Here is a 13473-nt window from a genome sequence, read left to right on the forward strand (position 1 = left end):
CTAATGATTTGCTTTACCTGCATTCTACAAATTTTGGTATACTGTTTCATAGGATCATAAATCTGGAACCAGAAGAGATCTTAGAGGTCATTGAGTACAAACTCTTCATATTATAAATGAGGAAGCTGAGGCCCTTATGTTAATTGACTTGTTAATTGGTCATATAGGCAAGGCTGGAATTCAAATCCAATTTACCATACTATCTCTTTATTATTTTCTTTTCATGATTTGTTATTTAATCCATTCATTATTTAGTTACATACTTTGCTGTCCACTTATGTTTGAATCCTTCATATTTTTCCCAATAATTATAAATTTTTTGCTGTAGAATATGGTCAGTTTTTGTACAGGTATCATACAATACTTAAAAAATATTATTCCCATTCAGTAATTACAAATGGTTAATAATATCTAATTTTGCTAATATTCTGTTGTGAATCTCAACTTATTTCCTATAAGTTGTTCTGTTAAATTTGTCTGAGTCTAAAAGAAATATGTTGAAATCTCTTACAATTATTAATTAATCAAGATCTTACTGTAATTTAGTTAGCTTTTTCTTTAAGTACTTAGAGGCTATGCTATTTGGCGTAGGTATATTTAATACTTACATAATTTAATTATCTATGATGCCTTTACATATTGTATCATCTTTCTTTGTCTCTCTTAACTATCTCTATTTTTACTATTGTCTTATCTGATTAAGTATTACCAGTGCAGACTTTTTTGATTCTGCTGAGGTTTGATAAATTCTATCATAGCCACTCTAAACCTGTATGAACCTTTGTCTTAAGCTGTTTCTTGTAAATAAAATTATTAGGTCTTTCTAATCCATTCTTGCAACCCCATTATGTTTAATGGGTATATGTACTACATTCATATTTTCAGTTTTGACTATTACATTTGTTTTTTTTTTCATTAAATCATGTTAAATTGGAAGCATCCTATGCATTCTGTATACTATATTATTAATCTCAGAATAGCAGACTGCCCAAAAAGTAAAACAGTTTTAAATATCATGATAATATATAAGACCTCAGTAGTACCAACCCTTAAAATGGATCACCACTGTATCTTCTACCTCTTAAGCATAGTCATGGGGGGAAAATGAAATATTTGGAAATACTTTTTTAATTGATTCAGTAACCTTTTAATAATGTTTTATTCAAATACACTATTGAAATGAAGTTGGAGAGATTTGTTGAAAATAGTTGAAATAAAACTTGGAGTAATTTCTAAATTGCTGTATCACAGTTTTAAGTTATTTCTTTAGAAGCTGACCATTTCATTCTCCGGAGATGATCAGCTTATTGTTATGAGAAAATGGTTTCCTCTTGATTTTCCAATGATGTGTTTGTTTAAAACAGATTTAGTTTCCCTATTAATGGCAGAAGGGATATTTAGGTCTTATAACTAAAACATTTTAAAAGCATATGCTTCTTTTGCCTTTCTTCTTTAGAGAACTTAGACATACATACTTCAAAACAGGGAATTCTTTGCCAAATTTCAACATAGAAATTCTTAACTTTTCTCAGAATGTTACAAAATATCAAATCTAGTACAATTTTCAGTGGCCTAAAGAGAATGATTAATTGGTTAGGAACCCTTTACAGAGATGAAAGTGCCATCATTTAAACCTTGCATACATTATAATATTACCTTATTTAATTTTTGCATTTATCCATGTACCCAGATACCTTTCATTGGTAGGTAAATTTTAAATAAATCAAATAACAGGAAAATGAATAAACCAGAGAGATTATTCACATGTTCATTAAATTATAGAAGACCAGTGCCCTTCTGTGTTTCTCATAGATTCACAGCATTTTGGCATTGGAAAGAATATTAGATGTTATCTAAACCACCTCTTATATGATTCATTGATGTCCTCTACAAAATACATGACTCTTGAAGTGGCCAGTCTAGGTTATGTAAACATACCATTTTCTGTACTCACTCCCCTATTTAATTGATTTCTTATCTTCATATTATACTGAAATTTACTTCAGAACTAGGGACGTTTTGATGATTGTAAGAGTATAAGTTCTTTTGAAGAAATGTATGTAATGTGTATGTTTCTCATATTAAAGGTACGTATTTATCCATAATGGAATTTAAATAAGAATTAAATTTAGGAGAAATATTTGATCTGCAGTAAATGAGAAATAATTTTAGGAAAAAAAACCAGCTCTATCATAATTCTTTGTTTTACAGCATATCGTATACAAGAATATAATCAAAGACTTACACTGTTCTGTGATATCATTGATTTTAGAGTTCCTTCCATCAATGCTGATAGTAACCTATGCATTCCTGTCTGTTCTTTGAGACTCAAGTTAATGTATTATCATTCATATTCCTTGGCTACATGTGTTCCTTTACTATGAATCTCACTACCATTTGACTTTAAGTTTGTACCTATTCTTTCCCTCTCTTGGACTCTGAGTGTGTTTGTTGGAGAGCGTGCCTCTGATGTTGGAGAAAATGTTATGTTATTGCTATTGCATTTGAGTAAATGTCTTTGTTAAAGAGCCAAGTCTATTGGTCATTTATGAGGAAGTACACTGGTAAGGGCTCCTGAGCTAGCATTTAGGAGGATACTCACTCGTAATATTACTCCTAGAACCCTTGGAAGAGTGACAGTCACCCCTTTAGCAAACCAGTCTACAAGTGATGGTGTGAGTTGAGCAAGTGAAGTGTGAGCAGCTATTACAATTATTTTAATTCTTTCAGTAATATCAATACCTTTTCCTTTTGCTCTTGCCTACAAGTGCCAGTAGGAGAGCTTCCTATTTAATTTTGTGACTTCCCAAGAAATCCTGTTGAACCACTTAATGGTCTCACCTCGTTCAATAGTCATCATGAAGCTCAAATAATAGGAAGGAAAGGAGAGTTTTAAGAAGGATTCTAAGTATTTGTACCACTTATTTTATGTTATCCATTCTGTTTTTGCCATATATGAATTTGGATTATTTTGTAAATTGTCATGTAAAGTATAGATATACCAAAATAGAAAATCCATTGTTATCTGAAAGCAGACTTTTCAATTTTTCTAAAATAAATATTGCATTTTTCTTTATAAAAAACTTATAGTTCAGCAAATTTATTAATAAACAATGAATTTTTTAATTCTACATTTTCATTAAATGCTTAAAGCCAAATTAAACGATTCCGTCTTCCATCTTTGAATTCTTTCCTCACCTGGAATGGACCTCCCCTACTTACACCCAATCCATCTATTTTTTAAAAGTCTGCCCCTTCCATGAAGCCTTCCCTAATCAGTCCAATTGAAAGTGATCTCCTACCACCACCACCAATTTCTCATAGCAAATTGCCTGAACCTCTCTATGATAACATCAATATGTCCTAGGGCTCTCCCTCCCCCTGCAACATGAACTAGGTTAATTTTTCTTCATAAGGTGATTCTTCTGTCCCCAGGATTTAATTTTCCCAGATGGCAGATTCCGGCAATATTAACATGACTTCTTGGTCACTTGAGGGCATAAAAAGGTCCACCCACATGGAGTCAGGACCCTTCAGACTTGGCGGATGTCCCAAAACCAAATAAGTCACTATACCTTGACCTGCTGACCAGACAGGTTTCCATATGGAAATGAGAGGGGCCAAAATGTCCCAGAGCAAAGTACTGGAATGTCCTTGTTGCTTATCCTTTCTATGTTATGGCTAAGTAAACTTCCTTTAGTTTAATATTGAATAACCCCTGAAACCTCATTTTGTCCCAAGATCAGACCTCAGTTAACAGGGCACCAACCTGAGTCTGCCCTACCTCTAACTCTCTTCCTTCTACTATCTTCTTCTCCCTTGCATCGTAGTTATTTATGTATATGTCTTTCCTCTCATATTATAAGCTCCTAGAGAGCAGTCTTTGTCCCTTCTATCTTTGAAACCCTAGCATAGTAAAGCATATGGAAAGCTGTTAATAAACGTTGGAAGAATGAGTAAATTTGCAGCTGGGAATGGACCATTTTTGGACAGTTTGACTCAAAAGGAAAGCTATTTGCAAGGTCATCTTTGTGACCTTACAGAAGTCTTTTGAATTTTCTGGAGTTCCATATCTGTTAATAAGGGTGTTATACTAAGAGCTCTTTAATGGGCTTTCCTACTCTAAATCCTGTGATTTATGGTCAGCACTGCATATAAGAAAGTCCCTAACCATGAGAATGGTGTGCCATCCAGTGTCTACTACCCATGTACACACTCAGAACTGCAGTTCTGAGAAAATGAGAAAATATGCTTATGCTTATGCCCTTTAGAAAACACACATCTTTCTTTTCTTTTTCTTCCTTCCTTCTTTCCTTTGTTCCTTAGTTGCTTTGTTCTTTTTTCCCTCTCTCCTTTCCTCTCTCACTCCCTGCCTTTCCTTCCTTCCTGTCCTTTCTTCCTTCCTTTCTCCTTGTCATTCTTTCCTTTTTTCCTATCCTTCCTTCCTTCTTTCCTTCCTTCCTTCGGTGACTGAGTCATGCCCAGGCCAGAAGTACAGTGGCCACTTGCTGCTGATCCCATTACTAACTGGCACAGAAGCTCCTCCTTAGGCGTCATGGTAGTCCCCTGTTCCAGGGTGCTCACCATGTTAATGTCAGACTCAGTGAGAATAACCAGTCAACTTGGCCAGATGAAGCTCAGGACTCTAAGCCTAAGAATCCAGCTGCCTCACTCAGCCTCTCCAGCAGCAAGGATTACAGGCTTGCTCCACTATACCTGGTCTAGAAAACTCATTCCTAGTTAACTCTTTGGTCTTGAATGGTTCAACCCTGAGGTTTCAATTACATTTTTAAAAGTCACAAGTTTCAGCTTGTTTGAAAGGCTGCCAGTCTTTGATTCATTCCTTCATTCAATAAACATTATTAAGTACCTACAGTATACCAAGGCATGGTGGCAAAGTTCCTGGTTTAATATGAAAATAAGATAAACAGATAACAGTATTACATAAGTGCATTAGAGAGTTGCAAAAATAAAAATACGTTGTGGAAGTGTGTGAGGGAAAAGGTTATTGGGTCTGTCAGGGCCAAGCCGTGGCCCTTAGCAGACAAGGAGTTTCAGGGGAGCACTTCTGAGCCCAGACTTTTCTGTGGAAGTGTTCTAGGGATTGCTATGTGACATTCCAACATAATAGTTTCTAACCTCTAGAGAAAAGCCAAAAAGAAAAGGAGGAGAATTTTCCTTTGCTTTCTTAAGATCTTAGTCTTCACAGTCAGACACCCTCCCACACACAGAAGAAACCCCTTCAGAAAGGTGTTGGGTCACTCCCCATCACCTGCATTCTGTTGTGCTGAGGAGAAGCAGCATGGGGCAGAATAGCATAGACCTGGGCACTAAGATCATAAAAGGTCAAAAGCTAGGGCCTGCCACACCCTTCTGTGTGACCCTGAGCAGATCACTTTTCCTTTCTCCAGCAGTTATCACATCTATAAAATGAATGCATAAGAATACAAGTATGAAGTTCCTATAGATTTTGGCTGTGTGTTTCTTCACATAAAAGACCAGGAACTTGACAAGGCTGTTAGGAGAAATAAAGTCCTTGCCCCCTAGGCTTAGCTTTATCTCTATCTCCCCTACCCATTCATCTTCCTGGCTTTGCTTGTGATTCTTTACTTTTTAATTCACTTCTTCCACTTGGGGTTATTTTATATAAATTAGGCTAAATATGTAAAAAAGGATAATTCTGTCTGTAAGTTCAGTTTTTTGGATACCTGGGCACTGAGCACTCTTATTGTTTTAAATCATCAAACACATATTTTGCACGTGGATTGTTTTATACTCTTTCTTAGTATTACATGTTCTATGCATATGACTTTCTAAGGAAAGACACAAGATTGAAGTATTACTTTAAATGCATTAATGTTTGCCATTTGATGAGAATATTTTATTCACTCCAGAGTGGTGGACTAATATTGAAAATGCATATTCAGGAAAATATTACTTTGGAGACTAAATGATCTTTGCTTATTTGCAATGCACATAGGTATAGTCTTACTTAAGATATAATAAGAAATATGTATGACCCAATTGGATTTATACAATGCAAATATGGTTCTCTATTAGAAAAGCAATTAGTATACTTAATTATATAAATAGTAAAAATATGATTATATAAATTAATAAAAATCACTCAAAGAAATATATCAGTGCTAAACATCCTTAAAAATAAATGGCGGTATTAGGGAAAGGATTTCCTTTAGATGGTAAGGTTTTTCGGATGTTCCTGTTTACTGATGACAATATGATAGTTACACTGAGCTTCATCATATTACAGAGTCTCTTTAGTAAACTTCATAACTGCTTAAAAGAGATCAGCCTAGGAATTTACAGAAGTAAAACCCAAGTAAAATGGGGTAACTTCAGGCAAGGCAATGGAGTGAAAGTTTTCAAATGAACCCAGCTGTCTCCTTGACTACTCCAAAAACATTAAGATGCATTCCAAAGGAAGTCAAAGAAAAAAGTCAAAAAAGGGTGAAAAATTAATGTCCTTAATATAATCTCTGAAGGAAAAAACAAACAGCAAAAGGACCTTATTGACTTCCCATCTCTAACAGAGGGAATGATTAAGCAAAACAAGCAAAAAATAAAAACCTTTGAATATAATGAAGAAATTGTGATATCATGGACGCCTTATACAGAACTCCAGAATAATTGTGTACCAACTATAACTAGGACTTTCAAGAAAACAAAACAAAACAAAAAACTGGAGGGCCCAATAAACAAAATGAAGGAAAAGTTACATAGTACCCTAGGGAAGGAGTGAAGAGGAAGTAACAATTATTTCTTGTAATTCAGATGCCACACAAGATTATTCAAACATAGGGGACTGGGCTGGGGAAAGTAGGTTAAAAGTAGGCAGCAGCAGAAAGAGAGAAAATACAGTATCTACCAAGGTGAGTCTAGTTTGGGAGAAAAGGGAATGGGAAAATAATGGAATCAGAGGGTTTTTTTTAAATATAACAAACCAACTGATTCATTTTTACTCCTTTTCTTTTTCTTCTAAAGACCAGGGAAGGTGGGTATAAAGGAAAAGAAATATTAAAACAGAATTTGTTTGAAGGAAAAACAAGCTTAAAAGTTAAGTGTGGATATAAATAAAATTAACCTACCCATTAAATTGAGGAAGGTGGCAGAATGGATTAGAAAGCAAAACCCAACAATATGTTGTTTACATGAAAGGATCGAATAGGGACTGGACTTAATATTTCATTAGTACAAGGATATAGAACTTTCTCTACCAATACAGGTCAATAGTTTCTCTGCCACTTAGATTTAGAGCCACTTAGGGGCACTAAGAGGTAATACTTGTTGCCTTGACTTGATATAAGATATGTATAGCCATTAACTATAGGACTAATATCTAGTGATAACATCATTGACACCGTACAGCAATGTGATTTAATTCTGTAAAATGCTATAGGCTTCATTTCGTGTGACTTTTATTAATTTGCCACATCCTAATTTCTTAATTGGCTGTATGTCTACTTACTAATTTTTGACTCTTTGAGGTTAGTACTTTGAGAATATTACCTCTAGGAAGAATCTCACATAGCAAATAACAGAGCCATTTATAAATAAATAAAAGTAAACCTGACATCATGTCAAAGTTGCAGAAAGGTGGTAACATTAATTAAGCAATGAGACAGAATTTTAATGGATAATAAAATGCATCATTATTACTTATATTACTAGGACTACTCTAAAATGAAGTACTACCCTAAAACAAATATCCGATTTGCACCATAATGTAGAGGATTGTTAGGAATTCTGAAAAAAAATTATATTTTATACTTGCTTTTAACTAAAAATTCTAAGTCTTTTTCTTATATTTGCAGTTTGATAATAAAACCCAGAACATTTTCCCTCTTATTTGTTTGAGGTTTTCTTCTCTCACATTCACCAAAAAAGGTAGTCCATACGAGATCTGTGAGCTCCCAGCCAGTTTAAAAATGACCAAATCTTATGCCCTCTATTTTAAGTGTTTATTACTTAGATCTTGGCCTAGACAAGAATGTATACTTTATAAGTTACTTTTATCTAAAAAAGCATGTAAGGTCTAATGTTGGGAATTTGTGTGAATACTCTTCATATTCTACCACTTAAGCCTCTTCTAATTGTTTTCAGGGCTAGCCCTGTACAAATAAGATGGCTGTGGCAATTTTCTAACTGACTGTCTATATGCATGGAAACTTCAAAGAATAATAAAGTCATGTTGCTCATTCATAGTCCTTAGGCTTGAGCATAAGTTATTTATATTTTCCAAAGTTTTCTAACATTTATTTAGGCTCACAGTGAACAAGAGAATGTTTCCAACCCCTGCCCAGGATATTTAGCTAATAATCAATTCTCTTAGCTGCCATAAAAGGAGAAAAAATACATACAATTAGTATATTTATCAAACATCTGCTCTATGTTCGTTAAAGTGAAAGTTAATGCTGAAGACAAATGGAGAATTGTAGGAGTTTCAAAGTTGTAACTGACCTTAGTGATGGCCCAGTCCAATTGCTTCATATTACAGATAAAGGACAAAGGCCCAGAAATATTGTTGCTTTCTTAAAGTAATGGAGTCAGTAGTAAAATTGGACCGAAAACATACCTATCCTGGCTTCCCGTCCAACACTCTAATCAAAGCATTGAGAATTTGGGGAAGGCCAATACTTCTTTTCAGCACCACCACTACCACCACCACCATTATTTCAAGCAAAGACCTCGATTTAAAAAAATAATTTAAACTTTTTAAAAATACTTCTGTAATGGAGGTGAAAGAGGAGTGAATAAAAATTCCATAGGTAAGGACTCCTAACCAAGTAAAGATTTCTTTCCAGACTAATAGTGTAGATATTATATTGATAAAACTTATCAATTGATAACTTTTTCTGTTACTAGTATACAATTTAGGTGACTTTGTAATTTAAATAAGGACTTTCACAATGTAAGATTTCATGTTTGTTTTTGCACCTTGAATTGTATCTGAAAGCAAATATCAATATTTCCTTTGTAACTTCTACTCCAAGTAAGCTACCTTTCATTTTAGACATTAATGCTCTGTCTATACAGGCTAACAAAGTGGTGTGAGGTTGTTGGGTTTTTCTGAGGGGGGAAAGGGGGACATTGAAACCTGTGATTCCATCAGTGTAAGGGAATGAGGAGAACTCCCCCTCCCAAATCCCAAAGCTGAGCTGCAAAGGTTAGACAAGTTACTTTTTTAGGTAGTTGACTCAGGCATACAGATATTAAGCAACTGGTCCAGGGTCACGTAGACCTTATGTGTCCTGGGCAGGACATAACCCAGGTGCCCCAGTATCACCATTTGACTCTCAGAAGTGGATAATTGAGAAGCATTTATCCAGGTTATTTAAGTATGAATAATGACTCAACAGGTATTGTGTTGTAAGTACTATAAAACATTAAAAAAAATTTTTATTTTAGTTTGCAAGTAGATGTGACTTTAATTACCTGGATGACTATAAGCTTTCTACTTTATTTCACATGTATATAAAGTAGTTTAATCCAAATATTTAAGTAGTTTTCCAAATTTTCCCCAATACAATACACAATGACAGTTTCTAAAAGGAGAGAATAAAGAAGAACAAAAAAAAAAAGAGAGAACTGAAAAGGAATTCTTTCTAACCCTTTCCTTGATTTTATTACTCCTTAGGGACCTGCTGGTTCACAACCATCACCACATACAAGGTCCCTATCTCCCAAGCCCAGCAATCCCATGATGGGACCTTATGGTCAGGTAGGAGGGACACAGGAAATACATTAAAATATGTTACTCCAGAATGCCGTATTTAAGATGAGAAATTTTTCATTTTAAATGTTTCATTCAATTAATACTGAATCATCTTTCAATTATAGATACGAACATTGAAAAAAATTTTTTAATTTTATTTTGTTCTAGGATCCTTCTAAACTTTTCAACATTTGACTTTGAGTAATATATTTAACGTGATTTCTATCTTTTTTTTATTTCACAGTAAAATTCTTTAAATTACATAGTACTATTTGGTCATCCATTTTTATTTTCCCATGTTTCCCAAACTGCTTTTTCAATCTGAGGAAATGAATTACTTGAAATGACACTTTTTGAGACATGTTACACAGCTATACATAAACACTGAATCAAATATTTGATTCTTAATACTTTCAAAATATTTCAAGAAGCTAAGACATTTTTGCAAATAAAAAAAATATAAAAAGATGAGCTGTTTCTGACCCATATCTTGCTATACTGCAGTGAAATAAATGAACAGAGGAGAAAAGAATCAACTCTTAGGACAAGATATTTAAGAATGAATTTTCGTAAATGATTAAATTTCTTTCACTGAGCAAATGAATGTGAAAGTTAAGGAATATTTAATACTATAAGTCTTAACTAATGAACTTTATAAAAATTGCCGATTGACTTGGGGGGACATTAATTTGAGGGCAGAATTTTTTCATGATTTGATTAGGATGGATGATAAAACTAACATACAACCCAGTGGTTAGGGAGAATAAAATGGTTTTTTTTGCAATTAGCAATTGGTTGCAAGCTACTTATTGTGAAATCTCCACCTGGGAAAAGAATAATGAAAGGTAGTGTTGGTTGGGAAAAGGCAGAGCATTCTGTGGCATTGGGGAGCCCTTCCAGGGAACTTAGTAGTTAGGCAACCAGGGAAGGATGATGAAGAGGTGGGGGGGGTTTGGGGGTCCTGGGAAAAAGCCCCAGATCGCAGCATGGATCTGCCTGAAAGAATTCCACCCAGATCTTCTTCCAGCCAGAGAAAAAGTTTATTAAAGATAAAGCATATAGGCTAGACTTCCAAGGAACCCAAACATCAGTAACCTAATGGGGGTCTGAATGGGGGAGGCCAGGTGACACTCATAAGGATGAGCAGGCGTGAGGCAGTCTCAGCCTTTTGGCTTGAGAACAGCTCAGCATCTGAATGGGGGAGACCAGGTGAATCCCAAGCCAGGTGACGCCAGTAAAGATGGGTGGGCATGAGAGTCTCAGCCTCTAGGGGCATGAGAAATTCCCAGCATCAGAATGGGGCAAAGGTGAATCTTAAGTACAGAAGGACTGTGGGAGGGATCTAGGAGTGGCCAAGCAGTTTGGAGTGACTGGAGGAGGGGTCCAAGGAGATCTGGATGGGAGTGGCTAGCAAGCTGGGGTGAACAGAACTCCTGGGTCCTGGACCTCACGGCACCTAGCTAGGATTAAGGGTGAGAAATGTCCAGGGAGGCAAAACAACGGAAGGGAGATTGGGTGTAACCACAATGAGAGGCCAGTTGATTAAAAGGGTCCAGGTGAGAATTTCCTTTTGGAATGTCTGAGAGATTTGAACAGACAATGAGAATAGATAATGAAGGGAGCTGGAAGGGGGAAGTTTTGCTTTCAAAGGGAGATAAAGAGAGACAAACAGAAGCCAGGTTCTTTTCAGGGCCAGGGAAGAAAGATGCATATGAAAAAGGCCAGACCAAGGCTTTCAAGGAGATAAGGGGAATCTAAAAATCTAAGGGTTTTCAAACTGGATGGTGGGCACATAACCCTGTCATTTCCCAGGGGAACGCCAGAGATTTGGTCATGTGGGAAAGTCCAGGGTTTTTCCTTTCTGGGGTCAAGATCCCAATCTCATCAATGGCACCTATTTATCTGTGGATCTCCCCCACTTTGGGAACAAAAGAGAGCTTTGCATAATTTCTTTTTTATGGATTAACTCCTTCATTCTTAAGTCTTTCAAGGTTCTGTAAATAAAAGGATCTACAAGAGTAGGTGTGGGTGCTCCCCACCCAGAGACTGATTAAAACTTTTCTACAACTTTTACTAGATGATTTACTAGTTTCTATGGTTGAAAAAGCCGTTACCCTACAGCCAGCATCTGCAGTTCCTCTGAATTTAGCTTGACTTCTCTTCTGGCAGTTAGGTACCAGCTTGTACCATGGAGTGAAGCCTTTCTAGTTTGCTTGCGACCTCTCCACTGCCCCAGCCTTCCCAAACCCAGGCCTGTGCGCCTCCATGAGACATTAAGCAGGGACTTGAGTAGAAGACTAAGAAACATTATTCTTGCACATGTAAAATGAGTGGCTAAGTACAATTCAAAATCTTGGACAGAGGACCGAATTGTTAATTTAATTTAAAACTTCCTTTTGCTGGTTAGTCAGACACTTAATAATACAGAGTAAAGGTGGAATATTTGATAATTGTCTGGTCATAGAAACAAAAGTTTAAAAAAACAACAAAATTTGTGTGTACACACACACACACACACACACATCTACAGAGTAAAAAGTGAAATTAAAATTTGACAGTTTTCTGGGAAATTGTATGAAATCCTACCATCTCTGCCACTTACTACCCATGTGATATTGAGGCACATCACTACCTGAGCCTTAGTTTCCTGATTTGTCAAATGAGGATGTTGGACTAGATAACTGGTAAGGGTCCTGCCAGCTCTAAATTTATGATCCTCTGATCAGTGTAAATGCTAAGTCAGAGAAGATAGTGAGAGGAATATTATCTATATCAATATCACGAATTCCATGAAACCATTGTTGAATCAGGAAGAAGCTTTATTAACGACCTGGAAAGACCTGACATCCTGCATGTGTGAGAACACTCATGTGAGAGCACATGTATCAACAAATGCATATCTTTTTATTCCCTATTCCCCATTTGAATTTCTTTCCCATTTCCCTGTTTGCTGGGTACTATAGAGGTTACAGCCTATCCCAAGCACCTAATTTCCCCTCACAAGTCTCCACCCCTAATTACATCTCCCACTCCCCACAATTCTGTGACCCTGCCCTTACTTGGGAGCACCCCTTTTGATGTTAATCTATACCTAGCCTCAGAACTGGTTTTCCCATAGTCTATTCACCACCAAGAGTGTTTTCTTATTCTAATATAACTCCCTTTGTTCAACTTCCACATAGCCCCAGACTGCATTCCTTAAGGTTCCACTTGACTTTTGTGGAAATAATGCAAAAACTATTTCTCACATTCCCTCCCAGTTTAAACTGACTCCAACATCTGATTGAGAAGCAGAAGCAGTATCTACATATTCCATAGGAACTGAACTTGTGATATCATTGGCATCAGGACCTCCCAGAAGAGAAAAATCCTATCAGTTTCTCATCCATATCTTCTCAGCCACATGCGCTCTTAAAGGGCTTCCTAGAGCACTGAGAAGTGACTTGTCTAGGGTCACACAGCCAGTGTAAATAAGCAGCATGGTGTATGAGATAAAGCGTTGGTTGTGGGGCAAGGAGGAGCTGAGTTCAAGTTCAGAAAATTTGCCCTAAATTAATATTATTACTGTCATCATTAATAAGTACTCAGTGACTCCCAAGGATCTATGATGTTATTGATAGGCCAATTCCTGCTAATGATGTGGATTGCAACCCACCTATGTCTGCTCATCCTGCACAGCCCTCGATGTGTCTTTTGCCATGAAATGTTGACTTATCACGTGCTTAGTCCCTTGTTTGAGT

At 36.1% G+C, this 13473-nt stretch overlaps 1 protein-coding gene across 2 annotated transcripts in view; it reads left to right on the top strand.

Annotated features, from left to right (window-relative positions):
• Positions 1 to 13473, top strand: part of SSBP2 (single stranded DNA binding protein 2) — a 414580-nt gene that overhangs the window by 322503 nt on the left and 78604 nt on the right. The window lies entirely within an intron of this gene.

The sequence above is a fragment of the Vombatus ursinus genome, unplaced genomic scaffold, assembly GCF_900497805.2.
Source record: "Vombatus ursinus unplaced genomic scaffold, bare-nosed wombat genome assembly UNPS02014774.1, whole genome shotgun sequence".
Taxonomy (NCBI): Eukaryota; Metazoa; Chordata; class Mammalia; order Diprotodontia; family Vombatidae; genus Vombatus; species Vombatus ursinus.